The sequence below is a fragment of the Perca fluviatilis genome, chromosome 15 (assembly GCF_010015445.1).
Source record: "Perca fluviatilis chromosome 15, GENO_Pfluv_1.0, whole genome shotgun sequence".
NCBI classification, from domain to species: Eukaryota; Metazoa; Chordata; class Actinopteri; order Perciformes; family Percidae; genus Perca; species Perca fluviatilis.
In genome coordinates, this window is record NC_053126.1 from 940,706 (window position 1) to 954,954 (window position 14,249).

A 14,249-nucleotide genomic window follows, 5' to 3' on the forward strand; every position below is an offset into this window, starting at 1 on the left:
ATGTGGAGGAGGATCAGTCATATCCTGATCATCCAGACAGATTTGACTTCTGGTCTCAGTTGCTGTGTAGAGATGGTCTGACTGGTAACGAGTTTAGCCCCGGAGGCAGAGGAGAGAGTTTATGTAGCAGTGAGTTACATAGGAATCAGAAGGAGAGGAGAAAGTAAAGACTGTTGGTTTGGATGGAATGATCAGTCCTGGAGTCTGATCTGCTCTGATCGTGGTTACTCTGTCCGTCACAATAACATAAGAACAGTCCTCTATTCCTCCTCTGTCTCTAACAGAGTAGCAGTGTATGTGGACTGTCCTGGTGGCACTCTGTCCTTCTACACAGTCTCCTCTGACTCACTGATCCACCTCTACACCTTCAACACCACATTCACTCAGCCTCTTTATCCTGGGTTTATGGTCTGGTCTGGTTCCTCAGTGTCTCTGTGTCCTCTGCAGGACTGAGAGACTCTCCTGTGGACAGAAACACTGACTAAAGATCACCTGCTGAAATCAAAGTTTAGTCTGTTCACCATCACACACTCTGCACTGTGAAGCAGACTCAAACAGTAAACATTAATTTGTCTGATTTCATCTCTTTGATTATCAACACTTAAACTGTTGAACTAGAAACACTTTGATTCCTGTCATCAGCTGACTCTTTACCTGAGGATACACTGTATAAAGCTGAGTGAATGTGATGTTACTTTAATTTTTTCGTACATCTGTGTCCATGGATACGAGCTGTACCAAGAGCTTCTCTGATATCAGATTTGTGTTGTAATAAACTTTTACATTCAAGTAAGAACAACAGAGGCTGAGAGTTGAATATTAATTTGTAAAATGTAAAGCACCGCAGCAGTGATGGACGGGCCCTTGTGCAGCTGCGTATGGGGGTTGCTGGCGGACGCCGCTCCTTGCGACCGTTGCATTTGTGGCACTCAAATCGGCACCAATGGAAAGGGAACTCCTTGCCGAGTTCAACGACACCTCACACAAGACTCTACGTCATAGGGTTCGTTAGCTGTGAAAGGGGGCATGGCCAAAGTATAGGGGGCGGGCCAAACCATCACCATAGAAGAAGGAAGTCTCTGCTGAGTGTAATGATACCTCACACAAGACTTTACCTTGGATGGGTCAGCATGTATGAAAGGGGGCGTGGCTTGAACATAGGGGGCGGGCCACACCATCACCAATGAAGAAGGAAGTCTGCTGAGTTCAAATTATACCTCACACAAGACTCTACCTTAAATGGTTCAAATGTTATGAAAGGGGGCGTGGTCTGAGTAAGTGGGCGTGGTCATATTATAGGGGGCGGCTCAGTATCACATGTTGACCACACATTCTGAGTTTCATGTAAATCGGATGATGTTTGTCATATAAGGCGCATTTCCTGGTGCCAGCGGGGGGGTGCTATGACCAAAAGTCAATTTTGGCCTGTAGGTGCCCTCAGGCCTGGACCCTTGTCAATCGTGAGAAATTTCGGGCAGATACGACAATGCACACTCAAGTTAAAACAACTTCTTTGTTCATCGCTAAACACTCAAAATGGCCACCACGCCCACACCGTCTGACGAAAAGTTTTTCTTTTAATAACTTTTCATCGTTAAGGTGTTGGGATGGTACAGACCAAGTTTGAAGTCCATCGGATGAAATCTCTAGGAGGAGTTCGTTAAAGTATAGCACCTTGACTTTTAGGCCTACTTCCTGTTGTCACTAGGGGGCGCTATGACTTTAAGTAAATATCAGACTTTATTTGTCCTCAGGGTTGGATTCTTATGAATCCTGAAAAGTTTCGAGCCAGTTGGACAAAGTACACCCACTTCCTATTTTTTTATCTTTAACTTCTTAAGATGGTACAAACCGAGTTTGAAGTTGATCGGATGAAATCTCTAGGAGGAGTTCGTTAAAGTACGACATGTGGAAATGGCCAAAATCGCACTAATTTCGAACTTTGAAATCAAAATGGCGGACTTCCTGTTGGGTTTAGGGTATGTCTCTAATGAAGTTTTTTGTACATCTTGACATGTTACATATGTGTACCAAGTTTCGTGAGTCTATGTTAAACGCACTGCAGGGGCTAAATATTTTTAACTTTGTAGGGGGCACTAGCGAGCCATTTTTGTGCGCCTATTCTCCGAAACCCTTAAAATACGTAAATTTTCACCAGACTTGATGATACCGCCAAATTTGGTGAGTTTTTGAATATGTTAAGCCCCTCAAAAAGCCAATTCATTTGACGGGAAAAAGAATAATTCCTTCAGTTTCAATAGGGCCTTCGCCGCTGTCGGCGCTCAGGCCCTAATTAAGATAAATGCAGTGCAGTAGAAGTAGAAAGTGGCATGAAAAAAAAGTACAAGTACTGAAAATGTGTACTTAAGTTGTACTTGAGAGAATGTACTAATCTGAAAGACAGCACTGTCAAGACTGAGCTCCTAATAAGATAAGATAAACTTTATTGATCCCACACTGGGGAAATCCCCTTCTTACAGCAGCTCAAACATTAAATGGAATAGAAAATATATCAAAGTTGTTGGAGCCATAGTGTAACTTTGTTTTTGTTTTATATAGCACGTTGGTGACATGAATGAACATGCAGTTTGGTGTTTGATCACTGGGAGGAGCATTGACACAGGAAATGCATAAAGGTAATCAACAGCCACAGGTACAGGTGTGTGGTAAAGGGGAAAGCAAACAGCTTTTTACCGTGTCACCGCTATTGTTTTATTAGTGTTTCTATGGAAAGCAGAATGAAAGTTACCTGAAATTAAATGGACAAAGTGAAATATACATGTGCTACGGTGAGCATGCACCATCATTAAATAAAAGGGTCAGCACCCCCAAAGATATTTAATGTAATGGACATTGATTTATTGGCAGTCCAGAACACACGTCCAAGCAAGTTGTCCCTTTGTCGCAGCGCATTTAGAGGTCTGATTTAAATACTCTACATTAAAGTCCAAAGATCTCTTAAAGACAACGAACCGGACCACGAACCGGACCACGGACCACCACCAGGACAGTCTGCCGTTCATCCGGACAGGAGGTATGTGTAGCGCTACCAACTATACGGCCACAACCTTGTGTGCACATAATAACTGAAAATCCAATGCATCGGTTGGAGTCGGTATTTAAACAAACTGGGTTCATCTGTGAAAGGTATTATTTATTCATATATATGGCCAATACAACTGATTGTGATTCTTATATATATTTTAAATTTTTTGGTACCATGGTTAAAGTTTTTTAAAGGTTAGGGATTGTAAAAAAGAATGTTTTTGTGTAACAACGTTAGGGGAACGTTCCCTAAAGGTTGCAACGTGTCTGTGAACGTTCCGGGATGTTCGATGTAACGAACGTTCCTTAAATGTTAAAAAAACTAATCAAACCATAACCTTCAGGGAACGTTCCCGCAACCAATGTTATGGGAACCATAAATTGGTTGCTTGGGTACAACCAGACCTTGCTAACGTTCTTCTGACGGATTCAGTGTTTTTAGCTGAGCTGGACCGGAGAATATTCGGTTAAAACTGATCAGTGGTGCTGTTTCTCCCTCATTGTTCTCTGTGGAGTTGGCTCAAAGTGATGTAATGTTGTGTTTTATGTGGAAGAAGCAGAACTGCGCCGGACTCTGTTTAAAAAGAATAGCTTTTTAAATTCTACATTGCTTGTAAAGATATAACGGGACTAAGTGGCGAACTAGCTTTAAAATAGACGTATTTTAATTTAAAATAAGTGATGTGTTGTGGATTTAATTTGTGCTGATGTGAAGAGCTTCATGAAGAAGTTCATGTGGATTTAGAATAGTAACAGATACATATTTACAGACATTTTAAATTGTTAAATTGAGAACGGAATTTCCTAATCCCCCGCCAGTCAACACGGTAGGCCTAGATGTCTATGTACTGATAAGTAGGCCTATGATTGCATAACATAATATAACAAAGCAGTAATTATGCATCAAAAGTGTAATCAGCCATTTGGTTAATAATTGTTTCACAATAATGGCAGCAGGGTTAATATTAGTGTTCTTAACCGGGCAGAGGGCAGTGAATGTGGAACTAGAAAAAGGATGTAGAGAGTCATGCGAGACTTTCTGCGTTTATTCAGGAACATTAATTTCTCAACTGTGTTTGTTTGCTTTGGGCGTTATCAGTGACGTCATCGGTCTGAAATCGAAACCTCACTTAACGGAACACTGGAGTACTGGACGCTCTCTCCGGAGCCTCTCTGTGGAGTCTGTGACTGGGAATCAGCTGTAAGTAGTGTCCTGTTCACATTTACACTTCACGGTTAGTTTGTGGCTGTTTATGATGGGATGTGAGTCCGGAGCTGTGTTGAAGTGACTGAGCAGTAAGTACACGTATGTCGCCGCTGCTGGGTGTTTGATCACAGTGTTTGGGGAAAACAAACATAAAATCAACATGCTGTCGAATTATTGACGATTGGAATCAATAATTCAGTCTTTGTGAGAAACAATGGATCACTGAGGACTTTGTTATTCTACTAAACGTGACAAGTTTATAATTTCCGGGTATTAAACCTTTGAGCGCAGCAGAGTTCTTATATACTGGACGCAGCCCAGCTGGCGCTTACAAATGTGACGTCATGAGATCGCCGTGACTAATTATACCTGCGCTGGTGGTCGTGACACTAGTTGCAGTCTTCTCCTGAACAGAGGTGGCGCTAATGAGCAAATGCTACCGACGTTGCTCTTTCTACGGACTAGAAGAAGAAGAAAATATGTAAGAACTGGCAGCAGCCATATGTCGGTAGGCTCGTTCGAGATGAAGTGCGCCTCGCCTGTAAAGTAGACGAGAGCAGGCGGCAGCAGCGGGGGGCGGTGACAAAAGTCCGCTCTCAGTCGGACAGTTTTCCAGCTGACTCCAGCAGCCTTCAGGCTGAACAGGAAGTGACACAAACACTGTGGTCCGTTCGGGTCCGATTCCGGTTTGATAAATGTTATCAGACCCATATATCAGCTCCTACACAGTCTCCAGTTGGTTTTATTATGACAGAGTAGCTGTTAAAATTCTCTACATGCGATCTGTTGCTGATTTTAATTAACAACAGACTGTAAATGATCTGTAATCTGAACAGATTTAGTCTCTCTGACTTCTAAACACAACTATCAGCCTCACAGCAGGTGTTCTGTACAGAATAAGCCTTTAAATCAGACAAATCACAGTTAAAATCCCTCCGATTCAAAATCAATAAAAAGTTTATATAAAACGTCATCATGTTGAGTCGATTCTGAACCAATCAGCTGTTCGATCAGCTGAGAGGCCGGCGTTTCCCAGCATGCACTGGGTCCACCTGCGTCCGCCTGGCTCTTGCAGTCGGTGAAAAGCAACTGCGCTACCTGCGTCTCAGAACTGCGGCCGCCTTGGTCTCGTGATATTATCGTTGCCCACGTGTGCATGACGTCAGAGCAAGTCGGGATCAAGTCGGACACAAATCTAACCGGCATGCTTTGGGCGCCAATCGCCGGTGATCGATACACCGGCAGATCTGGCTCATCTCGATCTGTGTCAGACTTGATCCGACTTGCCCTGCGTTCATGCCACCTCGGAATAACAGGCCCCACCCCCCTGGTTACGTTGTTTTTCAAACTGGCAGCGTTCACATGGTCGGGATGCGTGTTCTTCTTCTTCTGTTATATTGGACGTTTGGCATAACAACTTTTTGCATGACTGCCACCAACGGTCGGCCGTAGCCGAGAGCATCAGGTGGTGAAAACATCGAGGCCACAATAACAGAAGATTCTCTGTTTTCTTATGCGAGCATCCAGACAGCACATGGACAGGTGTGTGTTTGTGTTATCTGCAGGACAACCAACGGGAAAAGACACAGATAATGTGTTGTTTTATACATAGGCCTATTTATGAATAATTTGAAACATATTAGGTCTGTGCATGTTTCTTGGAAGAGGCGTTTGTCCACAATAAACAGTTTATTGTCATTAAAATATGTTCAGTGAACCAAAGTCTCCTCCATCAAACGTCAGTTGTCAACAACGCGTCACCATCTGGGGAACTCGGGTATCTAAATCCAGTCCCAGTTTCCCACCTCTGATTCCCAACAGGACGTTACGTGAATGGTGACGTTTTCACTCGGAAAAACGTTTTTCCAAAGTCCATGTGTCAGTACCCGATCCGTTCCACCGGCACAATCCGTTCTGCACATGCGCTGTGGTACGAGGATTTACGACACTACCCAATCTGTTCCCACGCTAGCTAACGTTAGTTTAGCTAATAGCTAATTCGGCGGACCGCTAGGTGATTATAGCGGTCTGCCGTTAGCCTCCACAGTTAAGCTAACGTTAGTTTAGCTAACAGCTAATTCGGCTAACCGCTAGCTGAGACAGCATGTAAACTTTAAAAGACCCTCAAAATAAAACTTGAAAATAAACGTTAACATATATAACAGCTGTTACGTCAGCTCTACTTTACTTGTGCTCATTTAAAATACAATCACTCAATACTTGTCTTTATTGTTATTACTGTAAAGTCTTAATTTAGCTGTAGCTGCTTCTCCCATTAAGTTTGACTTAATGTTATTTTAGACTGAATCTAGCTGTCCGTTCTGCCTGCACGATCCGTTCTGCGCATGCGTTATTTTAGACTGAAGGCTGTCGGCTAGCGGTTAGCCGAATTAGCTGTTAGCTATTTTTTTTTTTTTTTTTTTTTTTTTTAACATACAAAACTCTCGTTGGGGAAAAATATACATGCTTACATACAATACAAATGTTGTCAATGTACAAGAAGAAGTACCTGAGAAAAGAAACAACGAAGAACAAAACAAAAAGGGGGAGCTGCTTAAAATACACAAATCAAAATCAAAAAAGGCTAGAGAAAGTAAAATTAACATTTAGAGCGGTACACAAGGAGACTAATCAAAACAGTAGTTTCCTAGATATGTCACTACACATTTTCCTTGCAATCTTAGTAGATTTGATCTTTTTCAGTGAGGAAAAAAACAATTTAAAGTCATTTATAAACCAAACAAAGGAAGGTTTAGAAGATCTCCATTTGCTGCAATGAATATGATATTTACCCATAAGAATAATCATGTTGACTAAGTCTGATATTGACGAATCTATATTATCCATATAAAAGAGGATGTGCGGCAAGGTCAGAGTAGGAATATTATCCATCTTTAGTGACAGCCAATTATGTATCTCAGACCAGAAGCTGTTGGGCACAGGGCAAGAAAAGAACATGTGATCTAGAGTTTCGTCAGCCACCTCACAAAAAAAACAAGGGTCAACATCAAATTTGAATCTTGTTTTGAGAAAGTCAGCGACAGGATATATCTTGTAGATTATTTTCAAGTGAGTCTCTTTGACTTTTGGGGAAACGGGCCATTTAATGAATTTGAAATGTGCTTTTTCTATGGACAATGCGTCCATGTTGGGAACCTGTACACACAATCCTCTGTTATACCCAAAACATAATTTAGATTTCAAAGCATCACTAATATATTTATTATTACATTTATTGTCAAATAAAGTACAATCATTAATGACTAAATTTGGTAAAGCTGGTAAGGGTCTTGTTCTTGCATATAGCAATGTATTTTGAATTAACTGTAATAATGCAACAGGTATTGCTTGACAGATCTTATTGTATTCTTTATATGTACAGTTTAAACTATATTTGTCTAAAAAAGCTTTATATTCCAAAACGTTACCATTATCATCTATAATATCATTCACAAATACAACGCCCTTTTCATACCAATCATACCTGAACAATGATTTCCTATTGATTATAATGACCCTATTGTTCCATAAGGTGGATCCATGTGGAGAAAAGTTATGGGTAAATATCATTTTCCAATATTGGAGAACTTGTTTGTGGAAGTTAGACAACTTAACAGGAATTTTGGTCACCTCAAAATCACATTGCAGAAGAAAACCAAGCCCTCCTACTTTCTTAAATAAATGTGAAACCACATAGAATCTGGTTGTGATAGATATGTTTTCAACCAGTTAATCTTAAAGGTCCCAAACATTGATTCAACGTCCAATGCTTTAATATCACCCATATCATACTCTTTAACCAGCTGTGATTTCTTAATATAATGGGTTTTGTTTTTCCATAGGAATTGGAAAACAATTGAATTGGCTTTCTTAACATTACCAGAAGAAACATATAGGGAGTGACATGGATAAATTACTTTAGAAATACCTTCTGATTTGGACAGAGTGACTCTACCAAAGATAGTGAGATCTCTTGTAAGCCAGCGACTCAAAGATTTCTTCATATCTATTAAACGGTTAGAAAAATTAACATCTTCCCTTCTAATAGCGTTTTTAGATAAAACTATTCCTAGATATTTCACTTCAGCTTTAACCTCAATAGATGAGATGATGGAATCCGTTGATGAGTGAATGGGAAGCAGCTCACATTTTTTAATATTGAGGGTTAATCCTGAAGCTTTAGAGAAAATTGATACTGAACTAAGAGCAACATCGACCATGAATTTATTCCTTAAAAGGATTGCTGTGTCATCTGCAAACTGACTAATTTTAAATTCCTTGTCAAATATTGAAATCCCATGCAAGTCGGGGTTGTGATTAATGAACATTATAAGAGATTGGGTAGCTAGAATAAACAGTTTGGGAGAAATCGGGCATCCCTGCCTAATACCGCGGAGCACTTCAAACCTAGGAGTTATACCAGGATTAAGAGACACAGAACTATATATATCAGTATAAAACATCTTAATAATTTTACAAAAGTTGTTCCCAAAACCTAAAAAATCCAGGATTTCAAATAAAAAGGTATGTTCAACAGTATCAAATGCCTTATAAAAATCAAGAAATAAAATAAAAGCATCAGTGTAAATGAAGTCTCGATAATCAAGCATGTCTAGTAGCAGTCTGGTATGATTATGTATGTTTCTACCCTTCATGAAAACTGATTGACACTCGTCAATAATATGAGGCAATCCCTTATTCAGACGATTAGCATAGACAAGTGCCAGCAATTTATAATCGTTACATAACAAGGTAATTGGTCTCCAATTGTCCAATAAAAGATTATCTTTGTTAGGTTTGGGAATTAGAGTGATGAGACCATGTTTCATAGTGGGAGAAAGATTACCTTTTGAAATACAATCTAAATAAGCATTATAGAGCATTCCCCTGATATCACTCCAGAAGAACGACAAAAACTCCACGGTTAGCCCATCTATTCCAGGTGATTTCCCCTTGGACATCTGTTGAACTGCCAAGTCTAATTCCTCAATTCTTAGCTCACCTTCCATAAGTTGTTTAAAGTTATCTTCTATTGTCTTTTTAGACCTCTGAATCTTATCTAAGAAAAGATAACAATCTTCCTTAGAAAAATGGGATTTATACAAGTTACTATAAAAAGCTTTGATGTTTTCGTTTACTTCTTCTTGATTTTCAACAATGACATCATTGATATTTAACTTCCGAATATTTTTCTTCGTCTGTCTTTGTTTTTCCAGACTAAAGAAATAAGAAGAGTTTTTCTCCCCTTCTTCAATCCAACGAGCCCTTGAACGAATAAATGCTCCCTTGGCCTTTTCCAGATATATATTATCAAGATGGGACTGTAAATTGTTTAATTCAGTCTGTTCTTGCTGTGTCAAATCATTTTTACAGCATAGAGTATTGATGCGACTAATGATGTCCCTTTGTCTTATCTTTTTAAGTGTTGATGATTGCTTACTTTTTCTGATACCTATCTGTTTAACTTTGAATTTAAACCATTCCCATTTACTCATAGAGGACATTTCCAATTCACCTACTTCTTTGACCAGTTGTTTAACTACATTACAAAACTCAGTATCTTCCAAAAGGGTATTGTTAAATTTCCATATAGAATTTATGTTATTTTCTTTACCACCCGGAGAGAGTGTCAAGGATATTACACAATGATCGGTCAGGGGTGATGCTGAAATATCACATCTATTAACCTCATTAATGAGATTGTCTGATAATAACCAGTAATCCAATCTTGAGCACTGGCCATTATTAGATGAGTTGAACCAGGTAAATTGTTTTCTGGTTGGGTTTTTCATTCTCCAATAATCTATTAGATTGGCCTTTGTGATCAACTCAAGTATTGTTTCATCAAGTGTATGGCAATGCCTCTTTGATGGTAAGCGGTCTAACCAAAGATCAGGGGCTAGGTTGAAATCTCCGCCAATTATTACTCTATCCGTTGAAAAAAGCATTTTCCATTCCTCTAATTGCTTACTTAAGGATGAGAAGAGATTTTTGTTTTGTGCTCTTTTGTTATAACCATACACACATAATAAGATGTAGTTTATACAATTCATTTCTGTCGTGACCATTAACCAATAACCGGTAGAGTCACTTTTATGGTCAATAATTTTCCCAGGAAATCTATTAAACAAAATCATAACTCCTGCAGAGTGTGACGTTCCATGACTGAAAAAAATAGTCTCCCCATTGCAATTTCCAAAATTTTGTGTCAGCCTCAGCTGAGTGAGTCTCTTGTAAAAAAACACAGTTAGTCCTTTGCGCCTTACGTTTTACATTATCTTTCATCCCCCTAGTATTTAAAGAAATAAAGGACAACATTTAGGTAATAAGTAGATAATCTATAAACAATGCACAAAAGAGTGTAACGATGCGCAGGAATGAGTAGTTAGTCCTAAAACTATATGTTTTGTGTAACTAACCCTCTAGAAACCATAGAGGCAGAAAGAGAAACCTACAAACCTAACCGCTATTGTAGCAGAGTTCTATTTAAATATAAAAACAATTTCGCCTACTTTGTTACAATATTCTTAATTTTGGTATGACAAGAGATATCAAGGGGGTGAGCAGTTGTAATACCATATATGAACGTAGATAAACAGGGTAAACATTCAGTGTCAGCCATATAGCCTACTGGCGTGCAAAAAAAAGGGAGTCATCAACGTAACTTAACCATGCTCCAAAATAGCATCAGGTTATTTAACCTCAAATGTTAAGTAATGCATTAACAAACAAAGTGCGGTTAGCATCAATATACTTACATATCGGAGCGTTTATGTCAAACAAACAAAAAGATAAAAGTTTCACTGAAAACTGTGATTGTAGGCTGAATCACTGACAGACGTTCAAATGATAACAAACTGAGTGTTCAGTTTGGGTCCACTCTTCGGTTATCGATCAGAGCGTATCCTTCTTTCAAGAATGCCCGTTTACCTTTCTTTCTGGCTTCTTGGACCAGTGGCCATAGCTTCGCACGCGCCTCCCGGTCTTCTTTGGAGAAGTCTTCTTTGAAACGTATGTGCATGTCTTTACACACTCTCGCATCCTTCGACTTCTTCCAAACATCATCCCGCACCGTTCTCATCCCAAATTGAATGATGATTGCTCTCGGTGTGTTATGTGAGGTAGCGGGGTATCCTTTCCTTCCCAGCCGGTGAACGGTGTCAACGGTGTCACGCAGCCGCTCCACTGACATTGGAACAACTCTCGTCAGTATCCCGATGACAACTTCTCTCGTGTCCTCTCCATCCTTTTCAGTGAGGCCAATCATCCTCAGATTCCACCTTCTTTTGTATCGGGTTTGCTCTGCACATGCTTCTTTCAACAGGCTGTTTTCTTTCTGAAGGCCTCCTATTTTCCCCTTAAGTATGCAGATTTCCTCCCGGTTTTCTTTTGCTGCGGTTGTATTAGCTTCAATACGTCTGTCAAAGCTTTTCAAAAGTTCCATCTGCTCATCCATTTTTCTGGTCAGAACTTGTACAGCTTGTAGAATTGCGGCGCCAGTATTCGCGTCCTCGCTTTCCCTTTGGTGTTTCGGTTTCTTTGGATTCGGCTATTTAATTGGCGTCTGTTCCTTGTTAATTTTGCCTTCTTTGGATGAGTGTTGCTCCGCTTCCATTTCTTCCTCAATGTCAAAATCATCACATGCCTCGTGGAGAGCAGCCAAGTTGTAGTTATGGTCAGACATGGTTCCAAAAAAACGAAGAAAAAAAAACCCAGAATGTTGTAACAGCTTACTTTTGACACTTAATTTTGACCATACATTTAGTAGAGGGGTTGTTACAGTAGTTTATCACATTTCCAGGACTAAAAAGAAACTTTTTACCGGAGCCTGCAAAAAGTGCTGCCACTCACTCCGCCATCTTGAAAAAAAACCCGAATTAGCTGTTAGCTATCCTGATGGAGGCTAGTATGGAACAGATTGGGCAGGTCGTAAAACGGTATTATCATCTGCGCATACGTCATGGCATACGTGTCATCTTGCACATGCGCAGAACGGATCGTGCCGGTGGAACGGATCGGGTACTGACACCATGAACGCAGGGTTGATCCCGACTTGCTCTGACGTCATGCACACGTGGGCAACGATAATCTCACGAGATCAAGGCGGCCGCAGTTCTGAGACGCAGGTAGCGCAGTTGCTTTTCACCGACTGCAAGAGCCAGGCGGACGCAGGCGGACCCAGTGCATGCTGGGAAACGCCGGCCTCTCAGCTGATCGAACAGCTGATTGGTTCAGAATCGACTCAACATGATGACGTTTTATATAAACTTTTTATTGATTTTGAATCGGAGAGATTTTACCTGCGATTTGTCTGATTTAAAGGCTGATTCTGAACAGAACACATGTTGTGAGGCTGATAGTTACATTTAGAAGTCAGAGAGACTAAATCTGTTCAGATTACAGATCATCTGTTGGTGATTAAAATCAGCAACAGATCTCATGTAGAGAATTCTGACAGCTACTCTGTCATAATAAAATCAACTGGAGACTGTGTAGGAGCTGATATATGGGTCTGATAACATTTTATTAAATCGGAATCGGACGCGAACGGACCACAGTGTTTGTGTCACTTCCTGTTGAGCCTGAAGGCTGCTGGAATCAGCTGGAAAACTGTCCGACTTGAGAGCGGACTTTTGTCACCGCCCCCCGCTGCTGCTGCCTGCTCTCGTCTACTTTACAGGCGAGGAGCAGTTCATCTCCAAAGAGCCTATGTTACAGAATATTTCGTTCTGTATGACCAGTGCAACATTTGAAAATATTTTCTCTGAAATTTTGAATTACATTTATATCTACATTGATGTCAAAACCTAGACTTTCAAACATCAATATGTCATTTATTAATATGCATTTGTGTCTAAATGACATATAAACATATTTTCCTATTCTATTTTGCCTGGAAACGCTTCCAACACGCTCGCGTCTCGCGTGAAAAATAGGCGTCGGTCCTATTTCTAGCAGGCGCGCGTCTCAGGCCGGCAGTGTGTAAGCTCTAACCTGTTAACATGGGAGCCGAAATATAAACGGACACGCCACGCGGCTGACACCGGCCTAATGGCAGCAGCAGAGTAACACGCTGACATTTCCATTGACTCACTTCAAAATAAAGTGTAGGGTCTGAAGTGAGGATCAGAGAGACTTCAGCAGACTGCAGTGGGTCTGAAGGGCCCGGTGTGCAAAGTAACAAAGTACTTATACTCCTAAAATGCCTGAAAGCCTTTTAGTACAGATAGATACACATCATTACCCAGCGAGGCATGCAGCGGGACGCTGTTTTATTTGACCTAAAGTGAAAACCAAATCACTTCAACGTTCAGTCACATACAGAGCAATGTGTGAATGGAACTTCCTCCCGAATAATATTAAACAACAAAAACACAGTTTTACACAATCACTTAAAGAACATAACCTCCAAAGAAACTTCAACATCTAACACTAATTCTTTGTAGGGAGTCGGTTATAGGGGCTTTTTTTTATTCACACTTATTCTTTACAAATAGATTCATTCGGAGTAGTCTAATGTGTTTTTTAATAATAATGTTTCTTAGACTGTTGGTAAAATACTAACACATTTGACTAATCAATTAATCAAGAAAATAATCAGCAGATTAATCAGTAGTGAAATTAAATCTTTCTTGCAGTTTAACTTGAATAAAATATAGTTATATTCATACTTTACTTAACTTTTATTTGTAACACAGTATATAATTATTATGAATACAAAGCTGATTCTCAAACTGACTGCAAAACAATATTAATCCAAAAACAAAGATGAAAATAAAAGTTAAATGGATCTTCTTCTTCTTCTTCTTCTTCTTCTTCCTCTAAATGTCTGATAACATCATGATAAAACATTACAAACTTTCACAATAAAACCAACAGGGAAACTGATTTAAATAGCAAAGATAAAATATCAGATTACATTGTGGTATTTGTACTTTTACTTCAGTAAAGGATGTAAATACTTCTTCCAGCGCTGCGTTCAGGAAAGATTCAATGT

The 14,249-nt window shown here is 39.8% G+C and overlaps 1 protein-coding gene across 1 annotated transcript in view; it reads left to right on the forward strand.

Moving 5' to 3' along the window:
• LOC120573938 (NLR family CARD domain-containing protein 3-like) overlaps positions 1–14,249 on the forward strand; it is a 91,434-nt gene that overhangs the window by 65,174 nt on the left and 12,011 nt on the right. The window lies entirely within an intron of this gene.